At 41.1% G+C, this 26,091-nt stretch overlaps 1 protein-coding gene and 1 pseudogene across 1 annotated transcript in view; one reads left to right on the top strand and one right to left on the bottom strand.

The window, feature by feature from the left end:
• Positions 1-26,091, top strand: part of LOC143176942 (uncharacterized) — a 219,580-nt gene that overhangs the window by 37,973 nt on the left and 155,516 nt on the right. The gene's annotated exons all lie outside the window — the stretch shown is intronic.
• On the bottom strand, positions 5,661-7,859 carry LOC143174253 (uncharacterized; annotated as a pseudogene).

The following is a 26,091-nucleotide window of genomic DNA, read 5'->3' as shown; positions in this document are numbered from 1 at the left end:
CTAAGCCAGTTATATCGTGCCCCGATGAATTCTGCGGTGGCAACGTTAGCAAACGGTTGACTAGATCAGTTTGGAACGCCTGTTTGTCCTTGTATCGCTCTTTAAGGTTTTGCCATGTGACTTCAAAATTCGTGACAGTTATAGATATGTGGCTAGTTGCACCAAGGACCGTTCTTGGTTACGTTTTGGTTAGCTCGTCCATATGGCATATCGTCCATGGCCAGCTGCTGCTTACGTAATAGAGCCACTATCTCTAAATTCAATCCAATGGTGGCTCATACTTTCCCTTGTCAGAAATCGGACTGGCAAGAGTCATTACTAATATATGCTTCCGTTCCTATAAACAGGAACTTGAGTTGACTCTTGTGAAGTATGTCGAAAGCAGAATAATGCAAACAAGTCTTCCAATATAGCAATTTATTGGTCTGTGACTATGCAACTTCGTTTGATGTTACAAACATTGATTTGAAAATACCGTCAGCGCACAGTAAATTCGAAATCGTCCGTTGCGAATCCTGGGAAAATCTCGGCGATGGTTCGCTATTACAGGAAACTACTTTACTGATTGTTGGCAAGTTATCGGCAATTACAGATTTCTACTTTGCCGATGGGGGTAGATTAACCACTTGTGCTACGAATAAACTTCACGGTTGCAGTGCCGTGCGCTACAATATAACAAGCGGTAAAGTGTCACATTGACGCCGCTCTGCGTCTGCGAGTGCAATCCTTTAAACAGCGCCTCAGCGCGTTGGTAGGCTGTTACATAAAGAAGTTTACACGGATATGAATGAATACTCACGACAACAATAACATTTTATTAACTAATAGTCTACTTCTGTATGGTAAATTTCAAAACATTTTGGAATATCTAATGCCACAAGGCATTTCTTGCACTCCCAAGTAGTCTCGCTGCATTTTTTATGTTTGGCACACACTTTACACCTTCTTTGGGAATTTTTTTTAGCTTCTGTGGGTGGAATATTCCTTGGAAAATGGCCCCAATGTTTTGATTGTAAACGCAGTGGTATGTCACCGGCATACAGTCTTCCACGTTTTGTGTATTCAAGCATACATACACTTTCTAAAATTTGTTGCGCCACATCTAATCGAAATTTGGAAAATGTGTATTGTTTACTTTTTGATACATTCAATTTCTTTGAAAATAAAACATAAGCATTGAAAATTTCAATATCCATTAAGTAAAAAAATATTTTTTTATAACTTTTCACGTATTTTCTCATAAGTGAAAAAGAAGATAAGTAGCTATCTTGGAGATCTAGCCCACCCATGCCATCATTATACTCCAAAACGATATTGGGCTTTGTAACGATGTTATTAGTTTTCCATCTCTTCTTTTCCACTTCCATCATTTCAATTTTTTTGTTTTTTGGACAATAAATATATAGCTTTTTTCTCTTTCCACTTTGCAGCTAAAATACACTTGCACGATCTTGAAATAGCTTCTGATCGTTTCAGCTTTATCGTTGCGAGATCTTTCGGCATATTCTTTCTGTTATATCTAACTGTTACTATGGCATTAGTTTTTATGGATTGTAATTTTTGAAACAGATTTGGTGAAGAATACCAATTATCCAAAAACAAGGTGTGTCTGAAATTGGATATTGGTGTGCACATAAACATGGTAACATTTTCGGAAGCACTGGTGATTGAATTTTTCACAGTATCTTGACCTGTGTATATTTTAAATTTGATACAATAATACATTTATACAACTTTACTCCAAAACGTGCCCACTTTGACAGATTGAACTGTTTATATGACATTCGACCGGTATATTTCATAAGAGATTCGTCTAATGACACATATTCTTCGGAAGTGTAAATACTCGTATATTTTTCATTGAGATAATCGATTATACCTCGTAATTTGTGCAAACGATCATCTTTATCCACAACTTTATTATTGGAAAAATGTAAAAAATGGGAGAGTTGCATTAATATCCGCAATGGCATTGTTTTTCGAAAAATGGGAGTTTCAATAATACTTCTTTCTGGCCAATAGGATTGGACATTCGACTTTTTCACTTGTGCCATCAAGATGCATAACGCAAAATAAGCATGAATTTCATCAATATTCGTATCCCTCCAATTTTCCTCAGATTTTTTAATTTTTCGGGCTGTATCTCCTATTGTTTGACTCGGGTAACAATTGCTTTTTGTAACAATGATATTCCAAAAGTCTTTTGGTAAAATTTGGTTTAGCATTTGCAAAGCTGTGGTTCCTTTTGCCATTTCTATATTTAGTCCAGAAATCCGTGAGTACTGCCAAATTTTGCTATTGTTTTGCTTGTTTTCCCATATCCATTCTTCAGATGTAAAATTAAGTTCACGATCTTGACTGCTACTTTCTTCTTCACTATCAGATACTATAATTCTACGCCGCTTCCCAACAGGACAAACAATTTCCTTGCAGTCGCTATCTGTATCAGTATCGGATGTAATAACTAATCGCTTTCTCTTTGCATTTGTCGAAACAATATCACTAAGTTCACTATTATTCTCCATTTTACAATATGGGTTGATATGATGAAAATAATATAAATCTATTACTATGCAACGCCGTGCACTCTGGAGCTGTAGCTCGAGAAATAAACAATCTGGTTTTTACGCGACGTGTGGAACACGTTATTTTCATTTTCGCGATAAACGACTATCGACGTGGTGTACATGTCGCTGGCGATTTTGAAACAAAAGCATCTCGACGTGCGTAGCACGTCTTTTTAGCGCAAGTGGTTAACTTCTGATTGACAGTGCCACAGTCCGTGCAAAGTTCCGCACTCGTGTAACCGGCAGTGTTTCAAGAAGGGTGTTAATGTCTTTCCCTTGACGAATGGTATTATAACACGCTACACCGGGGAAAAAATGGTATCCAGGTGACATGCGTGCTTCCCAGACGCCTGAAGGCTGCGTTCCAATAATTTCACGATGTCCTGGTCAAGTTGATGTCCATGGAGAGGGTGAGGTTAGAAGTGTGTATCCCGGGAATGTAACTTGTGTTACACCTTCTCGAACTAAACGTTCAACATCTGTTAAATTAAAGGCTTTATAATTGCGTCCAATAACACCTTTCATTTTCCCTCATATTAGCTCTATTAAATTAAAGTGGCAGTGATACGGTGGAAGCCGTACGACTTCACGACCGTGCTGTCTGGCCAGTTCGTCAATCTCATATCGGATAAAAAGCCGGTTGTTTTCACAAACAAAGTTCAATAATGATTCTTTGTTCATGTCCGGATTTGCCTCGATATTGTGACGAACCGGCTACTTTAAAATTATGGCTTTCCTACTCGGCATTGTAGTAATCTGCTTTAATCGAACGCTATGATGTGGGGCATCATCCATAACGACAACACTGCCCGCTTCAATATTGGACAGTAATTGTTAACGAAGCCGTGTTGAAAATCTCACATTGTCCATCTTTTCGTTATAATCTCCCGTCTTTTTCGAGCAAAAAAGAAGATCGTCTATAGATACACGCACAGTTGTCTTAGTTATTTGTCTATCTCCTTGTGAGGGTGTGCCTAACATTAACCCATATCTCGTTTAATCAAACGAAGCTGTATAAATTAATGATTAATATTTTTTCTAAAAAGATACCCCCTTCACCGAACAATATCTGCCCTTCCTAAAAGGACTGTTCTACAATTACGGGGATCTGTACGCTTCACGCGTAAAACGCAAGCGTTTACGGCGCGTGCTGTCTGCTAAAATACTGCGAGAAACGGTATGATCGGCGTATCACGGGAATGAATACATTCCTCTTTCCAGTCAGAAAAATTTCGCGCCGAGGATACCATTTCGCAGGCTTACTTGTGCAAAGTACTCCGCGATCGATACACGACAACATCCGAGCGACGCGACGCTGTACGTAGTTTTACAGGTGACTGTGCACGTGGTTCGTCAAATTATCCGGATGAAAAAATTCGATTGTTTGATGTATTCTCGTCAGATGTATCCGAGTGGGTGAATCCGCAGATTCGACTGTCTTGAATGTAAACGAAACTTGTTCTATGATTGCTTCTTCTGAAGTTACCATTTACCTAAACGTTCGAATTACTTTTAAGGAAGTGTGTGACCGTAGTACAAGATATTTTATTCGCGTGTTTTTACAAGTTGGTGGCGTCGCGTTTTACGCGTCTCAAATATAATTTTTTCTCGTCGAGGTCGCGGGACGAGGAGGAGGTGACTGCTAGCTCAAGATCGTGTCCAGATTCATTAAACGGCGATTGGCTGGTACGCCTTAGAACTAAGGGGGGTGGGACTATAAGCAGAGCGGATCTTAGTCCGCGACGTACGAACTAACAGGGTGAACTAGGAACAAGGAGGAACGTTCGGATGCCTCGGTAAACGGGCGTCGGTTGCAGTTCGACTGCGCTTGTTTGCACTCGGTGGAGCTCGAATGGTAGGTACGGTCCGCTGGAGCGTCGGTACTCCTGTTACGGTCGGTTCGCGGTGGTTCGTAGTGGTACGGTATTGCTCGGATGCGCCCGGCGGAGGTGCTCACGGTTGTGCCAGGTCTAGAATTCGAGGCTTCGCCGAGTTTGCAACGAAGGATCCTCACCGTAGTCTTAAAGACATATGAGAAGGTGCCGGTGTTATCGTCAACTTGTTACTGTCTTCACGTAACCCGTTAGGACATTACACTAGTTTGATTTTTCGACGTATCGCGGCGCGATGATATTATAATTGCCGCATCAATATTTTAGCAGCGAGAGAGGTTCGCTATCAATTACGGATATTATACCCGGTTCAGCAGTCTGCGGTAGTGTTCGGCGACGTAGTCGCTAGTCTTTTTTTATCTTTAACGCCAGTTTAATCAACTCTCTGTAAAAGAGAAACCAAAATGTAGTTACTGTTAACAATATTTACATACTTTATATTGTTGGATAGGTAGTCTTTATAATTATTTACTCCTAACCAAAATATACGTACTTCATTCAAACAACAGTGGTACTCTTTAATTAAAGTTCGATTACGCCACCAACAACGAAGCCGGTATGTTACTTCACGGTATCAGTTACTAAATGGTTGTACTTTGAACAATTAAACCGCTCTAAATATACACTATGGAAACAGAGTTGACGTAGGATAACGAAAGGACATGCGAACATGCCACTCTCGAAATGCGCACCTTTATAAGCAATAAGAGGATCTGTACAATTTCGACCAAATTTTTAATAATGCTAAATATATCCCCTTGTTTAAATTTTTCATAACCAAAATCAGTAAAAGGTATCGTGTGTACGAAATGAGAAACAGACCCCGGGACTTTTAATCGGTTGCCGACAATTCATAATATTGTTTATCCAAATGAAAATCAATTTTGAAATATGTACCGTCATTAATGTTTATGATTGCCATTTCTTTACATAGGAATTCTTTGTCAACCATAAAACCATCCATGTCTATAATTTGGACAATTTCGCACATCGAAAAGCAAAAATAATAAAATTAACAAATAATTTATTTTCTTAAATTAATCGCTAATTTTTCTCACTGTTGTATGAAGAATTATCTAATAAGGCAGACATAATATCGAACAACATAGTAGGATGAAGAATTGATGTTGTGTTCCGCGGAGCCTTCTTTTTGCGTGAGGGAATTGTGACCGTACGTACGAGATATTTTATTCACGTGTTTTTACGTATCAGCAAAGAATTTGCATTGCTGCCCAATATTAATATTTAATGCATTCATTATCTTTAATACAGATGACTAGCCCTCGTTAAAAATGCCAGCAGCAATAAAGGCGGAGGTTTCGATCATTTTTGCTCCGGAATTTAGATGCTTTGGATTTAGGCGCCAAACCGTTGAATTGCAACTCTCATTGCAATTCTGTATGTGTGCACCTAGACACCTGGTTAATAAATCCTCCTCCGAGAGTTCTTTATATATTGGTTTCAAGTGTTTGAGCACATTTGGGTAAAGTGGAGTAGGATGATTAAAATTATCTAATTCACCTTGCGCTTCGGCTTTACGTCACTTGCATCAGCTGTCGTCTCCGGCCGGACAATTTTCGTGCCTTGGTTGGTCATTCGTCGACGATAAATGGTCTAATGTTGCCATTATACCCTCTTCATATCGGCTATAGAATTTTTATTTCGCCGTATTGCCAGACCATAATATGTGGTAAGCTTCTTTATTAACAAATCTGTAAGTTTACCTCTGCTAACAATCGTAGCTGATTTTTTAACCCTTTGCACTCCGCTGTCCCCTCTCAGGGGACATCGTAATTCTAGCATATCACTCGGATGTTCCCTCTCAGGGGACATTAAAATTTATTAGTGATTACGGGAATTAAGTTATTTCAGCGCAACTTTTTGAGACATGCATGTTTCCCTGAAGTTTCCTTTTGAAATGGCACAAGAAATCAAATCAAAACATAGTAAAATTACTGAGATATATAAAAAAAATATCAGCGGGTTTTGTGTCAGAAGAGAACGTGAGAAGCGTGCTCACGACGGTCCGAGCACTTCTCGGTGCCACTTGAAAAGGGCGATAAGGAGAATTTGTAGAAGAAAGGTCGGTATGCGTGCATACCTCACACTGTATAGTGAGATTTATAAATATAAATAAACAAAGTTAAAACTGGAGGAAAAGATTTTCAAAGCTAAGCTCAGTCTGATTTGAAGCGTCGAGCAGTATAGATAGACCTAACGAGTGAGAAAATCGGAAAAGCGATTCTTCTCTTAGTAAATAAGTTCTTTTGGTAAATATCATTTTATGGGTTAGTAATAACAATTAGAAATTTTCAACCCATGTATTTATTCATTTTTTTATTAGAACAATGGCAAAACGTTGAAACACGAATGAGTCTCATGACACAAGTAGTAGTGAAGATGAGCTCCAGATTGATGTTTATACAGATATGTTAGAAAGACTAAATGTAAAAGAAAACGATAGCGGTGATAGTGATATCGTCCAACCAACAAGGCGACGTAGAGATCGCATAGATAGCGATAGCGATGAAAGTGATACGGAAGAACGGTTTATCACACTGTACAAAATTATAAAAAATAAAATATTGATTTTTTTGCAAATATACATTTCTTGATGTCAACCAATTCATATAAGTCCAATACCATTATAATACGTTACTTGGTTCCAAAACTATACTAAATAATACGAAGGTCCGTAAATGCACGTTTCTGCCACAAAATAGCGCTGAGTAGCTGGTAGCCAATGTCCAGAATGCTTTGGAGTGCAAAGGGTTAATTTTTCGAATCCGCGTGCCCATTCGATTTTCGACGTGTCCAACGCACTCGCTTTTAACAACTGGACAATCATCGCCGTATGGATTCAAATCGACAATGGCTTTGTATGTTTTTGAATCACCGTCGCCAATATAATTTAAATATTTGACTCCAAATTTCTCTTCCGATCTTAAAAACATTTCCCGTACAGAGTCTATTTCCATCTTACCAGCCGATCCTGAATGGTTCGCGAAGCATTCTTCTCGATGATTTTCATACCACTCAGTATATTCGTCAGTATCCTTACGATTACTCCATAGAGTACACGCATGACAATAGCCACTTTTGACGACAAGGTCTATTGTCTTACCAGTATAATACCCGATGAGCGTCGTGACACCATATAAAGAGGTAAACCCTCGTTTCTTCCACGATCCATCGCCAGATACCTTCAATTCTGTTGGAGGTCTTCCTTCTTTTTCTTCTTCGACGGCCTTTCCACATAAAATTTTAAACACCGAACTTGAGGCTGCGTGTATGTGTGTTGCACAATTCGCGTGTATGCAGTTGCATACAAACCTTGTCCGAAGTCCATAAGTCCACTAAATATATTTAGACCTGCTCGGCTAACACCAAGAAGTCTCATGACGAAGACTATTTGTCGGTTGACTTCGTAACCCGTATTGATTATCAGTCTTAACTGAATTTCACAACGACCACAAGAACACGCAACTATAAGTTTAAAACCAAATCCGCGGTGTCCGGATTCTTTAAATTTTATATTCCCCTCGCACTACTTACAAATAAGCCAGCCGTCCCAAAAACGGAAAAAAATTCAATAATTCTGTAGCAATGCAATGGATTGCAAACTACATCTTCACTATTCGCATTGGCTAGTTTCTTCGCGGAGAAACTATGCTCCAAATGATCGTCGTCCCTTTTTGGATATTTATTGCCGTGAAAATGTCTTTTCATCGGCCTAGACGAACGTTTGGATTGTCCTGTCTTGCTAGACTACACTAGTACATAAAGAATACGTAGTCCTCTATGTAGTCATTTCTTCGTCACCTTTACCAGGTGACACCATAAACGATAACGAGAGGAAAATCCGATGCAAGGGGTCAATAGAGGCAGCAAAACTTTTGCCTTAGCCGCACGAACGGATATCTGCCTAACGCTTATCTGTTCGGCTAGCTGTATCTCCCAAAATGCATAAAATTTTGTTCCGTAACTGTATACACGTATTCTACAAAGTGTATTCCTCCCTTAAGGAGGATAGCGAGTACTAACCGCTAGCCTAGCAACACGCAAATATGTTTAACAGAGGTTGTGGGGCGAGGTGGAAGCGTTTTCCGGCTCAGGACGGTGTCTAGGTCCGCTATACAGCGATTGGCTGGTAGTGCGTCGTAGGACTAGGGGGGCGCTATAAACAAAGGAGGACTGAACATTCGCGTTTTAATTTGAACAGGAGGGACTATAAACATAGGGGAATGCTCGAACGTCGTCGGCGCGCGTCGGTCGTGATTCGTCTGCGCTCGGTTGCGCTGGGCGGAGCTCGAGTGCTAGGTACGGTTGATTCGCGGCGATTAGGAGCGGTACGGTACTGCTCGAATGCGCTCGGCGGAACTGCTCACAGTTGAGCCAGGTCGAGAATTCGAAATTTCGTCGGATTTGCAACGATACCTTGCTGGCTTGGTCGGAAAGAACGAAAGATTCTCGCCTCGCCTTCTCGTACAAGTCCGCGTATGCTTAACAATCCTGTGTTCTTTTTACCTTTCTTTTATAAAGCTATTTGTTCAAAAATTAAAGGGGCCTTCTGAAGGCGTAATGAGTATCATTATGTACCGACCGAAATAATTGCATGTACGATTCTTCTGCCTGACGAATGTCGCATTGTAATCACTACAAGAAAAAGTTATTGTTGCGTTAATTTTATTCTGAATTGCATTTTTAAACTTGCGGTATCTAACCTTAACTATAAAGAAACTGATTGTATTTTTCTCATAATTTTGGAGCTATTATGTTAAGACAAAATATATAAAATACAAATTTATTTATCATTATGTTTGGAAGTAATGTTCAAACTGAAACTAAAATTTTCTCAAAAAGTTCAATTCTTTCTGGTCAATATAGAGCAAGAACGAATTGTACATGATTAATATCTTCTGATATAAAAAATATTGTAAAACTTCCGAACGCCATGGCGTAAACTACCTTCGACAAAAGATCTGCCTTATGTAGAAATCTGCTTTATGGAGCCATCGAGAGAGTGACACTTTACCTAGAGGTGGGAGAAGGACACCATGCCCTGTCTCACAATGTGACAACGTTGCCCAACTTTCTGTTGTCCCAGTAGGCTCCAGGTAAAATACACGTTCAGAACCGGACTACATCCGAGGGTATCGAGTCATTTGTTTAGTTTCCTACAAATGAAGAAGAGTGAAATTGATTTCGCCAGATTCCATACGAAAGGGAAAAAGACGAAGCGGTAAACGGAAACAGCCGGTGGTGGTGGAAACTGTTCCACCAGGGTGATGTATACGTGTCATAAAAGAAATAATAATAATGGTCAAGCGGATACTTTACCGATCCGCACCTCGTTATGTTGGATACACGAAAAGGGTGCCAAGGACGACCCGCACCTCTTGTTGGGAAAGTAACTGTAGCTACTAATACCCAAGCCGAGTTTGGTTTCTGTGAGCGACCAACTACTTATCTGTGCGCAATGTATTTTCTGCAGCGAGAAAGGTGTCGGGTAACTGTTGTCAGCTCCTAAGGGTAGCTCTCTCGGCAGGGGGTCCAGGTTAGTGAAAGATAGACGTGACGGGGGCCAAGCGCGTAGGCGATTAGCGTGGCTGACTAGACTAACTGGACTAACACTTCAAGCGGCACAGAATGCTGCATCAGGTAAATAATAAATCTACTAAGGGAAAAATGCGGATGAAGAATTAGTGGAAAGGGTATACACACTTTGATATGGTTCATTTTGGTAATTTGTGCAGTTGCGATGTACGAGCGTACGTGCATCCGCCTCAAATATTCACAAACTAACGTTATAAACAACATAGAATGCTACTTCTGGGAAACAATGTCTACCAAGAGTAAAACGGAGGAGAGAATTGTGGAAAAGGAAATTGAAAATGTTATATTGTCCATGTTGGTAATTTTTGCACTTGTGATGGGCGGATGTAGATGCTTCTGCGTCAAATATTCACCAAGAACATTTCAAGCATTCTAGGAAACTAAACGAATAATTCGGTAGTAACATTAAAAAAATTGAAGTTAACTGCTTTTACTTTTTATAATTAATAAATTTATTTAAGTTAGCTTTGTTTCTTTTATGACATGCTAGAAGTTTTCGATTTACCAGAATACTTTTTACCGGAAACTCCGCACAATACTGAAAAAAAAGGAACCAGACTTTATGGACCTGGCGAGAGAAGCCTTAAAGAGTCACCTGGGGGCAGCTCCGAAACCTGAGAACGGGTTTGATAATTTTGTCAAAAAAAAATTCCGTACGATTTACGCTCTTTAAAAAGCAACAAGCTATAATCGCCGAGAAAATAATCAGAGGCGTTATATATTATGCAAAATTGAATAAATTAGAAAATAGTATTGTACGTATAGATCAACGACCGTTACTTGTCCCCCAGCCGAATTCCCTTCGTTTTCTTTCTTCCCCTCCTTTTCTCTATTCTCGTTGCAGATTCCCACTTACCCATCGAACGAGACAAGCAACGGTTGTAATAACAATCAAAATTAGACATTCTGTATACAATTTAGACCCTATAATTAGCTTTATATATAAGTTATTTTATGTATTATTTTTATATAGTTTTCTGTTTAGTCATAGGGATTAGTCAGCTGGGTTTCATGAGACCTAGGAGTCGCTACTTGCCTTGCCGCATGTTTCAGTGTGTATGGGTTCCATATTTACGAAAGAAGAGCTCTTGGAGGTACTGGCCGGCTGAGAAGTGTTGGCGGCTGTTTTTCACGAGGAGAAATCAGGGAGGCAATTCTCTCTTCATTGGCCGCGTCGCAGTAACAAAGAACGGAAGCGAGACTAAATGCGAGGGAGTGAGATCTCCTGACTTTCCGGTCCCGCCTGGGTCGTGCTCTCCAGCGTCTGTTTCCTCCACAATAACTCAAATTCACGTCTCATCAAAAAGAGCTCATTTTTAACGAGCTTTTTTTTCCGCTTCGGCAGAGCCATCTCTGTGGCCCCAGTGGATAGGGGTTTCTCGCGAGGCGCTTTCTCAAATAATCTTTACGGCGAATCCCTAATTTTCAGGTCCACCTCTAACAACCAGACCTGCAGCTTGTTCTTTGTTCCCGATATAGACTTCTGGTGATCACGCAGTCGTGTCTCCAACTCTGTTGTTGACTATGTCGGTGGGTCGCCTTGTTTCGTCGAAAAGCAAAGAAAACCGTAAAAAAGTCTTACTTAAAAAAGTAAGCAAAATAAATACTAAATACAAGTAACAATAACTTTAGTTGATAAACTAAATAAAAACTTAATTTATTGAATTTAATAAAAACTACACTTAATGAATTTAATCAAATCTTCATGCATATAAACTTAACCAAATGATTTAAATAAATTGAATTAATAAATGAATGAATGAATACATGTATACGTAGAGTATGCATAATAAAATTTGAGATTTTGATACCATGTGTAAGTAGTTATTCAGCTGTTAACGTTTAATATCATCGTGTAACATCCATGTAATATAAACAGAGAAAGGCAGCATCGCAATTGATTGATTCTTATACGAAAAATAATTAATCACATTGTTGTAATAATATTCCACATATTGTCCTCTAGTGAAAACATAAATACAAAGCACCTTCCGTGCGTTAACGCTATTTTCAAATCGATGTTTGCAGCATCGGATGAAACTCCCCGTAGACGTAAACCAATAACTTGTTACAACTGAAAAACTTGTTGGCATTATTCTGCCATTATCATTCCTCACAGGAGTTTCGTCAAGTTCTTGCCTGTAGGAACGGAAACATATATTAATCTTTTGAGTCCGATTTCTGGCGAGGAAAAGTATGAATTACCGTCCGGTTGGATCCAGAGATGAAGATGCTAGCACGTGAGCAGCAGATGACTATAGACGATATCTGCGCGTTTCTCGCGCGTTTCGCGAGAACAGAAGCCGAGTGAAGACATTGCTGACAGTTCAACATCCATGAAGATTGGGTGTGGCGGGCAACTTTACTGAATATGCGTTCAGCACAGCGGAAGAGGTCTATCAAGAGGCCACGGACTTTTTCTGTGATTTAATTCCGGCTTTCAAAGCGAAACGCTTTTCCCGTTCTTCAGCACATTAATCTAAATTTAGTTACAGTCTGTTTGACAAGAGCGTGTACGGCAAAACTCTTACCTGCGATGCCTTAGGTAGGAAATTCCACTTCAAGCAGGTAACTTGAATGTTTCCCTAAGATGCTTTGTACAAAAAACCCTCAGTTGTTGATCGAGCTTATTCGTAAAACGACGTATTTCATTATGAGTGCCGCGTACGCATCACGTTACGAAGCAGTGTTTCTGTGTTCCCATCCTAAAGGACCAAAAATGTCATACACGGCGGCTGCTACATACACTACCGCTCAAAAGTATCCGGACACTTGCTTTTGTTCTATAAAACATAGTTTAACTTTGTACGAAAGATATTTAGAATGGTTATATCAATTGTAGTTATTATTGTAACCTTTTTGAGGTATCATAGCATAGTAGAATTAATTTTTATGTACAAATTACATAATGAGTATGCAGAAATAAAATTCCTGCACAGAAACACAAAATCTAATGGAACGATCCCGACGCTTAAAAGAATCTCAAGTTCCACTTTGTTTCATCTCTATGGTGCAGAACGAGTGCATAGAGTTCTTCAATACGTATTAAGTGTCTGTAAACTGTTGATGATATGTTTATGTTCTCTCGATAGAGATAAGAATGGAGGTAACGCTATGCACTCGCCAGCTTCGCTTTAGTTCGTCTGTAGCTTCTTTTCCATGAAGATATGAATTCGAAACGAGAATTATCGATACAGAAACGTGCCAGTATCCTTACACTTGCAGAAGAAGGATATACAGTTAGAGAAATTGCACTGCGTCAGAAAATTGCGAAGTCAACAGTACATGACACTATTAAAAAGTATGCAACAAGTAAAGATTGCTCATCAAAAAAAAGAACAGGACGACCAGCAAAAACTACAAAATCCGAAGACCGATTTATCGAAACCATAAGTAAACGTAACAGACGTCTTACTGCATCAGAAATCACTGCGGAAGTTAATAGGACAAGGCAAGATCCCATCAGCGAGGCGACGGTCAAACGGCGGCTAGTGAATATTGGTCTCCGTGGATGTGTGGCTGTTAAAAAACCACTTTTAAGACCAATAAATAAGAGAAAACGATACAATTGGGCAAAAGAACACAAAGATTGGACAATCTCAAATTGGGAAAACGTGTTATGGACGGATGAGTCCAAGTTCGAAGTTTTTGGCAGCAAAAGACGTCAGTTCGTTCGCAGAAAACCCAACGAAAAACTCTTAGACGATTGTGTAGTGCCAACGGTGAAGCATGGGGGTAGTTCGGTTATTGTGTGGGGTTGTTTTGGCAAAAATATGGCGGGTGATATAGTCAAAATAGACGGCATATTACGCAAGGAACAATATTTAAACATTTTAATTGAACACGCTGTGCCCTCCGGTAGTAGGTTAATAGGATCAAATTTTATATTTATGCAGGACAATGATCCTAAACACGCAGCTAAATTGTGTAAAAACTATTTAGAGACATTAGAGAAAGAAAAACTACTAAAAATTATGCAATGGCCACCACAATCCCCGGACCTCAACCCCATTGAAAAATTATGGGATGAATTGGACAGAAAAGTGTGTGAAAAGTGCCCAACATCGCAAAAGGACTTATGGAAGTGTTTGCAAGAAACGTGGAAAGAGATTTCCACAGAAACAATGAAGAAACTGGTAGAAAGATTGCCAAGATTAGTGCAAGCGGTAATATCTAACCGCGGTGGATACGTCGATGAATCTCGTATTTAATTTTAGTGTAGTATTGGCAAGTTCCACAGATGTAATTTTTAATTTAAAACGTTAGATATTTAATAAGAAATTAGACATTTTATAAAAAATCGGTTTCAGTCACTATTTTACGCACTTACATGAAATTTATGCAACGTTAATACATATTTCGCAAGTGTCCGGATACTTTTGAGCGGCAGTGTACATGAAGACATCGAAGACATTTGTTAGTAAGTGGGTGAAACGATATTTGGAGGTCAAAAACGTCGATGACCTACCAAATCGTGGCACTAAGTCAAAGACGACGAAGAAAGAGGATAAATTGATTTTACGCGAATTCGAGAAGAATCCCCGTCTATCGTTACGTAGTGGACAGGCAGTTTTATGTAGAAAAGGTTTGAAATTGTCATGTGATACGATAAGAAGACGATTATTGGCAAATAATGTGAAATTTAGAAGCACAATAAAGAAACCGCTACTATCCGAGAAACATGTCACAAAAAGACTCGCTTGGGCGAATGAAAATTTGAACCGTGATTGGGACAATGTAATTTTTTCGGACGAAACTTCTTTTTGGGCACATACTTTTATAACACATACCTGGTGTACCCACGCCAATAAACTCCTTCAGCGAATCGTTAAACACCCGGTAAAGGTGCATGTTTGGGGTTGCTTCTCGAAGCAGGGATTCGGTACTTTGCACGTATTCACTGACAATTTAAACGCTGCCAAAATGGTCAAAATCTATCAGAGAGCCTTATTACCATCTGCCCAGAGGTGGTTTATAAGAAATAATAAACATTGGCTACTGCAAGAGGATAATGACCCAAAACATCGAAGTCGACACTGTACAGCCTGGAAAGAGGAAAATCACATCGATGTACTAGATTGGCCTTCACAGTCGCCGGATGCAAATCCGATAGAAAATGTTTGAGCAATCATGAAGATCAAGCTCAGAGGAAAGAAGCTCAACACGATCAAGAAGCTGATTCGTCAAATTCGATTGGGATGGAGGTCCTTATCTCGTGATTATGCGATTACATTAGTAGAAAGTATGCCTCGAAGATGTAAATTAATTATTGATAATGGCGGTGACTGGACACCATATTAATAATAAAGCATCTTAGTATACACCATAAAGAATTTGTGTATTTTTTTCGAACCCGATATCCTAAATAGTTTTCGAGTTTTGCCGGACACGCTCTTGTCAAACAGAGTGTATGTCTATAACTAACGTCAATTTTAATATCGCAGACCATAATCTGAAAGAACGATACGAGGACAAACAGGCGTTCCTAATTGATCTAGTCAATCGCTTGATAACGTTATCGCCAGAAAATTCATCACGGTCGCTGAAATCAACTCTATTCGTTACAGCGGGATGGAGAAAAAAGCAAAGGTTCTCTTCTATGACGCGAAGGCGTATGTAACAGTTCACCCACAGATCAGGAACTTTCTTGTAACACCTCGTGTACTTGTGACGACCAGTGTTAGCGACCGTCGCTAACACGGTTTATGGCACGGACGTGCGTGAAGGACTATTTTAGAGATTTAGGATTTTTAGGTTTTTAGTAAGCATGCGTTTTTAGAGTGTACTGTACTTCCTGGCGAGAGAAGACGATTTATGAGTTAAAAACTGCGGCCGTGTCATAAACAGGGAAATTCCGAAGGGTAGTTGGACACGTGCATGTAACGGTAAGGATACCGAACGTCCGCTGCCTGGACGAATTTCCACCGGCGTTGTCTTCGCCCCCACACGAGCACCGCGGCACCCCTTCCCAAGTGAGCGCGCTAAGGGCGCAAGGAAGAGTGTCTGCGCTAAGTTAGGTCCGCTGATTGGTGACTGCCAAAATGAAAAGAAACCAATCAGCGGACAATTTAGAAAATAGGGACTTGGCGATCAAGAGCGGAGATCGCCAAGGGCCAGTCGCTCATTCAGTAAGAATCAGTCGCTCATTCAGGAGCAGTGAGTTAGCAAATACCATTAGCAATCTTAGTACCCTTAGAAACCTGAAGACAAGTCAAGGAAATCAAGTACAGCTTAGTAAGTGAGTGGTGAGCCAAACAAGTGAGCGGGTTAACCATTCTGGTCTTTCGAGAAGTTTATAACTCAACCACGTCAGAGTGCATTTGGAGGTACGACTGTACACTGTGCGCTAACAACCAGTGATAGAAATATGCGGGAGGTTCGGGTACTGCTAGGTTTAGGAGTGGAGGTCTGTTTCGTTTCTAGATCTCTGGTTCAAACAGATAGTCTTGACATTGCTATTTGGAGCAAACCGCACCTCTAAGTTTTTTATATATCGGTTATACCGGCCTGAGGTTCTTAGGCGCGACTTTTTAACTCTACATCTGCGAGGGGAGGTGTCCGGTGTAGGTGTAGTACCGGGCTCGCCTTCGAAAATCCTGCTCTTATTTCCCTTGCAGAAGAGTCATTTATCAAGTTAGGTCTACACTCGATTTCATGCGGGTTGGCTCCAGCGAGCGCCTTCGCCATCGAACTCTACAGCTACGGTGCTGAGGTAGCGCCCGAGTAGACTCTCAGGATTTGGAATTTCCGCGACATCGCGGTCGAGGGTTACGGTCACGCGAGTGGGAGGTCGCAGTTTCTTTGCAGTCTTATGGCCGCTTTTCCAGGCTTACTTCTTGGTACGCAGAATGATGTGCCTGGTTTCCGCAAGTCTGAGAAAATCGATGCACTGAGTATGGCGGTAAAGGTCGGAAATCAGTCCGCAATGCCTCGTTTCTGGCATGCATCTTTGATGTCGTTTGAGTCTCTGTTTGAAACAGAGCGCACTCGCAGATAGTATGTTGCGGGGTGTCATTGGTCGCGCCGCAGCAGTAACGTGACAAGTCCCATGCTGTGGACTTCGTCTGTGAAGCCACCGTGTCCCCAGATGAAGTGGAACGTATAACGGTCGAAAAAGAACCATCCCATTTCCATCCGGTCTGTCACGTTCGGCAGGAAGCGGTGGGTATATCTACCACGATCGGAGTTGTCCCATCACTCCTGTTATTCGCGCAATAGAGACACGAAATTTTGTTCTATGACGATATTCTCCTCGGGATGAAGGGGAGTGGTTCCTTTTCGCGCCTCGTACAGAGGCGTTGCTCTTATAAGCCGCACGGATCATATCAAAAGTCTCCGTAGCAGATTTGTTAAGTTTAACGCAAAATTTGATGGCGCAACGCTGCTCGATTGTTCGCTGCATCTTGAATCTCTCTGCGTGTGCACCAAACACGCTTTCACATCTGCCGCAATCTTCACATTCCAAAGGAAAGGAAACAAAAGAACTTGTCATCCTAGCATACCTGATATCACCGCCCATAAATTGAGCCCCTTGAAACCGCCCTCCACTCTTTGCCACTGGATGGAAAAAATCAGTCCCGATACTTATTGGACAAACCATGTATATATAAACAGAGTTATCATCGTTAGGAAAATACGAGTTTGAAGCATCAGCAGCAAATTACACGGCTCGGAATGAAAAATTGTGCCAATTGACCCAAAATTTCTGATTGCCATCTGCGAAGAAATTATTTTCCCGTGAAAATTACATTTTAGTAATTATTGAAAATCATGGGATATAAGTAAAAAACAGCAGAAAATATTATGAAAGTATTGTATTAATTTCTCGACTAGGCATCAACGACCTCTCGATAGGGGTACGGCCGTTTTTTCGGCGATACGCTTTTTTCCCCTAAACGTCATAATCATAGAATGGATTATATATACTACATAGAAATAAGTGTGTAGATAGATAAATATATACATAAAAGAATAAATTAATTAATTAATACATAAACAAATAAATAAAAAAATAAAGAAATAAATAGGTAGATGTATAAATCAATACAAAAATACCAGGGAAACACCATACCTTCGCCAATGAAGGTACAATAGAACAAAAAAAGTTATAAAATAAAGTAATATAACAATAGTAATAAAAAGATGGGTATATAAAAGGAAGAAAGCATTAAGAAAAAAGAGGAAAGACAGATACATACATCGGATTTAACAAAGTGAACAGTTGGATAGGGCGCGAGTGTGCAAGCAGAAGCGGAAAAGCAATCGTATGACAGGAGCAGATAGAGCAGGCAAGTGGCGCAAGCAGCAGGTAGTTAAATAAATAGCTGATTAGATATAAAATTCAAGTAGCTGACTAGATAAAAAAGAAGGAAACATAGATAGATAGAAACCTGTATAGATCACTAAGTAAAAACATAGAGGAAAACGCAGATGTGTAAATGAGCAAATCGATATAATTGCGTAAAGGTATGTCAGTAAGTACATAGACAGAAACCAATGTCCCAGTTTTATAGATGAATTAGTATATGGATTAAAAAAAAATAGAGTCAACCAAGTAAGAGATAATTAAAGTAATTAAAACAAAAAGGCGCAGAACAAAAGGAGGTCAAAGAATAAAATAGAATCAATAGATATGCACATAAATAAAAAGATATGAAAATAATCAGATAAATAAATAAATAAATAAGTAAATAAATAGTTAAATAAATAAATAAATAAATAAGTAAATAAATAGTTAAATAAATAAATATTAATAGAATAAAATAGGTACATAATTTAAGAGTAGATAAAATAGTTGAGTCAGGAAAATGTTAAAATCCATAGTTAGATACATTCATTTCTGGCTTTCGGGAGAGAGCCGTGTCCAATAGGAATTTTATCCCAACGTTTCGCCAGCATTGCAGCTGGTTTCATCAGGGGGCTAAAGGCACACTGATACTGATGTGTGCCGAGGAAGAGTCTGGTCACCAATTATTTTCATTGGTGAGCTGAATAATTAAAAAACGGGAGGAGGGAGTGTCAAATGGGATTCAGTTGATATCTTGCCCCTGTTGATGTTGTTAGGGTGTTTTAGGATTTCAATAGATTCCCTATATTTTCGCGGGAAGTAGTCCTTGCACCTGGTCAAGATCTTGGCCTCTTCGAACTGGATCATGTGTCCCGTAGTCAGCTGATGTTCTGCGACCACAGACTGAGTGTATTTTAGTCTGGTGCAACGACTATGTTCAATGAGGCGTGTACTCAAGCTCCTCCCGGTTTCCCCGATGTATACTTTGCCGCATGAACAAGGGATTTTATATATTCCCGCATGTGAAAGGGACGGCTGTGGATCCTTGGGGGAGGTGAGAACCTGTCCTATTTTGGTCTCCGTCTGAAAGATGGTTTTGATGCCTTCCCTTTTCAAGCATTTGGTTCTAGGAGCCCGTGATTCTTTGGGAGTGATGGATTTGGAAATTGTAGTAGGTAGGTTAGAGCGTTTGATAAGTTGTGCAGTATTTCGTTCTACGGACTTCGGAGGGTCTTTGTGTAGTTTCTGGTAGGTGTTGTAGGCATGTTGTGGTTCCGCAGGGTGCTGGTTCCTGGTCCTTTGACCTGGATCAGGGACCGGAGCACCCCTGGAGAGAGCCGCGCGATATTGACGCACTCCCGAGACATGCTTCACGTAAATGTCCCGACTCCATCGGACAGTATCCGACACAATGAGCCGGCGCATCAGAGACGCGTATTGGTTACCAATACGCAGAATCCTCAACACTGACTCATTGGCCGGATCCCACGAGACGGGGGCACCGACGACGATCGCGGAGACCGCCACCCGGTAACCAAGCACTCCGAGAACGTCGGCCAGGGGCTTGTACTTTAGTACTTTTGGCGCTCTGTACTCTTCGAACGAAATATATTCGTTCTCGAAGGGTACGGTCACGTCAACGATAATGATGTTCCTTGAGGGCTCGTGTCTGACAACAATGTCAGGCCGAAGAGCCCCCAGATCCCCCTCGATGCTATCGACCGTCTGATTGTCCCTTAATTCCCCTCGCAGTTGACAGGCCTTTGCGATATAGGAAACCACCGCATTGTGTCGCAGTTGCCAGGCCGCCGAATGCGGGCAGCAGTGACAGATAACGTGGGGAAGGGATTCGAGGGCAGCCTTGCATCACCGACAGCGCTTGTCACCGCTGCCCCAACGTTTCGTCCTATTAAGGGGGAGAACGTCGAGGCGAGCACGGTGAATAAAACGCCAGTCGGCGAAACGAGTGAAGCTGCCGCCACAGAGGAAGTGCTTTGAAAGACCACTCCGCGACGACACCCCGAATACCTTCCCTACTACTAAACTAATTATTATATTCAAATGGCACTAACATTTTCATTATAACTACACCAAGTTCTAATTTATATGAAACAAAATAAACGTCTCTTACCTATGACTGACGTTTAGTTTATGAAATTGAAATTCATTTATAAATCAAGTAAGATTGGCAATTTTATTGTAATAATTTGAAATTAAGAAAAAGAATTTCAGTCATTTTAACATATATGTGGGATTGTAATGAACCAAAGACAGAGCTTAACATAATTTTGGTTTAATTTTAACTTATAATTAATACTCGCAATACTCTCTCAACAACTTTGTTGTCGTTAACTCGCAATTCTCACAAAAAGACTCTTTTCCTCATGCATCCTTCCTAATATACTAATCACTCACTCACATTCTCACATACACACATTTTGCGGTTATCGCCCCTAATACCCCGCTCTCGCTCTTACTTTCATTCGCACTCTCTTTCACTCACTCTCTCGGTCAATCACCTGTCCCTTGTTTATTTTTTGGATGACCGACAGCTGATCGGCAGCCCTAACGACAGCTAGTGTTTGTGTTTCTTTATTCGTTCCTAACTGCCGTTTGGACTTTAACGGCTTAACTTCCTACACAATTATCCGGTGAAGGTGATAAAAATTCGTCTGGTAACCGTAGGGATTCACCGTAAACTAGATCTGCGGAAGTTGATTTTAAGTCTTCTTTCCATGCTGCTCGTAGTCCCAATAGAATGGTAGGAAGCACTTCTGTCCATCGGTTATTTTGATGGCATCGGATCGCTGCCTTAAATTGGGGGTGGAATCGCTGTATCATACCATTGGACGCTGGATGATATGCCGTGGTACGCAGATGTGTCGAACTTGTTCGACTGATTCGAATTGCCTACCCTGGTCCGTGGTCACGCGTAATGGTGTTACGAAACGGTAAATCCAACCTTCGTAAAAAGCCCTTGCGACCGTGACAGCTTCTTGGTCGCGCAAGAGTATTGCCTCAGGACATCGTGTAAAACGGTCTACGCATGTAAGACAATAGCGGTATGCTTCCGAGACAGGTAGGATTACGATGTCTGTATGTATGTGTTCGAAACGTCCTGAAGGACGGGGGAAAGATCCCAGCGGCGCGGAAACATGTTTGTTAATTTTGTTGCGCTGGCATGGAATACACGCGCGGTTCCATTCGCGGCAATCGGTTTTGATCGACGGCCAGACGTAACGTTGAGTCACGCATTTGACCGTCGCATTAACACCTGAATGCGCGAGATCGTGTAGTGTGTTGAATGCAGTCCGTCTAAAAGGTGTTGTGATAAAAGGTCTCATGAAGTTTGTTGAAACATCGCAATAAATTTTTGCAGTGGACCCGGGGACAGACACTTGTCTCAGTATAAGGCCTGATTCTCCCTGCATCAACGCTCGTAATTCCGGATCTGTTGATTGTGATTGTGCCAACGCTTCGAAATTTACTTTTTTTTCTATTGCCTCTATTTGCGACAAAGCATCTGCCACAACGTTATCGCGACCTGAAATATGTTTTATGTCGGTCGTGAATTCACTTATAAAGGTTAAATATCTGGTCTGTTTCGGAGTATGTTTATCTGGATTAAAGGTTTGTGATCTCTATAAACTATGAAGTGTCTGTCTTCGTGAAGGTGGCGCAAATGTCGTGAACGGAAACTCGAATAACCTAAAAGAGGTCGTGATAACAGTTTTTGGAATGTCTTCGATTGGATTGAGCAAAATCTTCGATATGTTTAATTGGGTACCGGTCCGGAATCGTGCATGCATTAATGGCACGGTAGTCGCCGTAAGGTCTCCATGAATCACTATCTTTTTTCAGGACTAGATGTAATGGTGAGGACCAGCTGCTTTCGGCCGGTCGCGCGATGCCAAGACGTACCATTTCATCAAATTCCTTTTTGATGATGTTTAACCGATCCGTGGCAAGCCGCCGTGGTTTGCAGGCTACGGATGGTCTTGGGGTTATTCTGATGAAATGGTACGTACCGTGATTGACGTTGGTGGGCGTCCCGCTCGGTTTTGTGATCTCCGGGAAGCGTCGCAGAAGTTGGTGGAATGTTGATTCCCCTTGTACCTGCTTGATGCTGGGGGTGTCTTCTAGAACGGATGCGCCTCGTATCGCCAATGTTGTCGTCTGGTCGATCAGCCGCTGGTTTCGTACATCGACTAGGAGTCCAAAATGTAACAGGAAGTCCGCTCCGATGATGGGTCGGGAGTCTTCGGCGATTACGAGTCTCCACGGAAATACGTACAGGTCAGCTCCTGTGTCGACCAAAAATTGCGTACCCAAGCTCCGATCAAACACAAAGAGACGGCGGAACATCGGGCTGGTGTCGCTAGCCGCCGTCAGCAAATGCCCTAAATGTTTTCCGACAGCGGTTTGTAGGAAAATGGCGGAAAACACCGACGCGCATTTGATCCGAAGGAATGATAGTCGTGTTCCAAAAATCACAGGTAATTCGTTTTTTATTGAAAGCATAACGTTAGCGCTTGGTCGAGGTGTTGTACACGAAGAAGAGTAGCGCACGTTCAATTGCGTTTATATACACGCGCTCAACCGAACATTCTCGAAGTTACATATTTTAAACGATTTCGTTTTACCCGTCAGCTGTTTAACTGCTAGGTTAATGACCGCAAGGTGAAGTGCTTATCCTAGCGCGTGTTTATGTCCTTGCGGCGTCGCGAATTTGTTCACGCGGCTTATTTGTATTTGTTTGCCTTTCATTGTCAGCTGTTTAGCTGACAGGTTAACGACCGCTACAGATTATTACATGCAGGGTGCCAAGCGGTAATTGCATTGTTGCAGGAGCTGTACTGGCCTTTGTCCTGTAAAAACACTGTAAAACGAATCCTTCGAAGATGTGTAAGGTGCTTCCGGGTTAAACCAATAAGCGAAGGATATCAAATGGGTTCCTTACCTGCTCTTAGAGTTACCCCAGCGTGACCTTTCAATGCCTGCGATACCGATTACGCAGTCTATTTTTTACCAAGGAAAGGACTAGAGGTAAAACAACAATAAAAGCATACATATATATCTTCGTATATATTTTGTTACGAAGGCTGTATACATAGAGTTAGCCACCGACCTAAGCACCGATCCGTTGATTAATTGCTTTCGAAGATTTATTGCCCGGCGAGGACGTTGTCAATATATTGCATCAGATAAGGGCACAAATTTCATCGGTGCACGCACTGAATTGGCAGAATTGGGAGCTTTGATTTTAAGTGCAAGTCACAATCAAAAAATTGCAAACGAATGAAGTCAGGAAGGTATACAATGGCACTTAATTCCACCACACTCGCCACACTTTGGTGGTTTGTGGGAAGTGGCTGTTAATAAGGTAGAAAAGTAGAGGTACATAAGTAGATCTGGAGATAGGTCCGGATCGACAATCGCGACTTGATAGGAAAACGTAAAGCAACGACATACGAATTCGAATCAAGAAGAGGCAGTCACGGACGAACAGTGAGCTAACGAAGTAGAAAATTAACAAATCAGGGAGCTAACGAATTAGCGAACCGGCGTATCTCTATGTAATATTTATAGCAATCGTCTGCGTGTATGTATTTTTGTCGAAAATATGTTTTTATTACTGTTCTTCACCCGAGGCGTAAATTCTAATTATTTTTATCTCAGAATTGCATAGAAACTGCTATAGGAACATAAAAATGTTCAGACATTTATAAATTTACGTCATCTCGTTAAAAAAAGGATTGAGTATTTTATTTTTGATTGTTTTATAATATTGACTTCTAAAAATGAAATAAAATGTTAAAAACATAGCTTTACTTTAAATTTTAAATATTTTTTACTCTTCTTTACAAGTTTAATAATGTTTTTATTTTACTTTATATTTATTTTAAATTCCTTTGTAGTCTTTGTAGTTGTGGACGAATAGAATTTTCAACAGTCTTTGCGATGAAGTAAGTAATGGGCACATATGTATATCTAAAGGTAACATTTGCAAACCCAAGTTGGTATAATTTTCCTTACTACTCTAGATTAGTAAGATAACGCAATATTTTCGTATACGAGATTATTCTTACCAATGTTTGATATCAATTCCACTCCATAAAACTCGATAATATATGTTCCATTGCTTAATAGAAGTATGTTAAAAACATTGATGATTATCAATGGTTTTAAAGTAGTTGCACCGAGGATCGTACATACTCATGATCTTTCGGGCTAAATCTACTTTTACTCGAGCCCTCAAAATTACTGTTTCCGCATTTATTTAAAAATAAAACATTATTTATCAACAAATATAAAATTTCTAATCTGTTCTCAAATTTACATTATAATGAAACTTTAGTTTCTTCTATTTTAACAACATGGAAAATATTATAATTTTAAATATTAACCCTTTGGGGACGAGAATTAAAAAAATAAAAAACACTCATGAATTATCAACCTCTCGTTATTTGAATAATTAACTCTCCGTCGGCAATATGCTTCTTCGCTGACGCAAACATCAGCGTTGCAGACCCGTGCGGGTGCGTTAAATTGTCGAGCCCTAAAACGGGCGATGAAACAAATAATACCTAGCTTCGCATGTCGGGGAAAACCTTCTTTTCCGAACGGAATCATGGAAATTTCCGCAGAAATGTCCCGCAGGTCCTGCACCTCGTAGCGGTTGTTTGATAAGGTCGCGGTCACATTGAAGAGTCCCTTCGACATCGCCAGTAACTCCCTACTCCCTCGAATCACCCAGGACTGGGTGACACCATCGCCACGTCTCTTACGATCTATAGCCTACCTACATCGACGAGCGTCGAATCATCCTTTCTGCTCGCTGTTCATAGCGTCCTTGTGGGCTCTGTATTACACCCCTAACAGCAATTTGGCCGGAGGCTTTCGCGTGGTCCGGTTGATGATGCAGTTAATCGCGCTCTACCCCCTCTCGACGTCCTTGTCTCAACCCTCCTCGGGTCCACTGGCGCAGGTAGCATGTAGTGTTGGCGGCCCAGAATGGGCAGTCACACCTCGGGGTTTTCCCCCATATTGACGTTCGCCGGCCAGAATGGTCCCACTTTCCAGCACCATACCTGCGAAGGGAATGTGCCCGGTGTAGGTGTTTTACCGAGCTAGGCTTGGAATAACACTGTTCTCAATCCCTAACAGGAATATCATCGGGCAAGTTGTATCTACCCCTGACAGGGGAAGCGGCTCGTTTAGTCAGCCTCGGACGCTGCAGGAAACGTCCAGCGCTGTCCAGCGGAGACCACGAGGAGGTAGAGCCGCCAGTTTTAAAGCTCGACAGGCGGCGGGATGGCGTCAGCAGGTGTTGTTGTCGTCGAACCCTACAGTCACGGTGCCGAAGCGCCGCCCGCATGGACTGTTAGGGTTGGATAGAAGAAAACAAGGGAAAGAGGAGAAAGAGAAAGAGAAAGAGAAAGAGATGGAGGGTGATGAAATGAGGAAGAGAAGAGAAGGGAAGGAAAAGAAGAGAAAAGAGAAGGGAGAAAAGAAAAGAAAAGAGAGGAAGAGAAAAGTAAAGGAGGGGATAGAAAAGAAAAGAAGAGAACAGAAATCGAAGAAAAGCGAAGAAAATAAATACATGAGAAATTTCGCGGGAGGCGGACACGCGGGGTCGGTGGTCATGGGCTCGCGGGGGGGGGGGGGGGGGGTTCTCGTGTTCACGGGGTGTCGTGATCTCGCGAGGGGTTCACGATTTCGCGGAGGT

Source organism: Nomia melanderi, chromosome 2 (assembly GCF_051020985.1).
Source record: "Nomia melanderi isolate GNS246 chromosome 2, iyNomMela1, whole genome shotgun sequence".
In the NCBI taxonomy this organism is placed as follows: domain Eukaryota; kingdom Metazoa; phylum Arthropoda; class Insecta; order Hymenoptera; family Halictidae; genus Nomia; species Nomia melanderi.
This window is presented reverse-complemented; position numbering and strand designations above follow the sequence as displayed.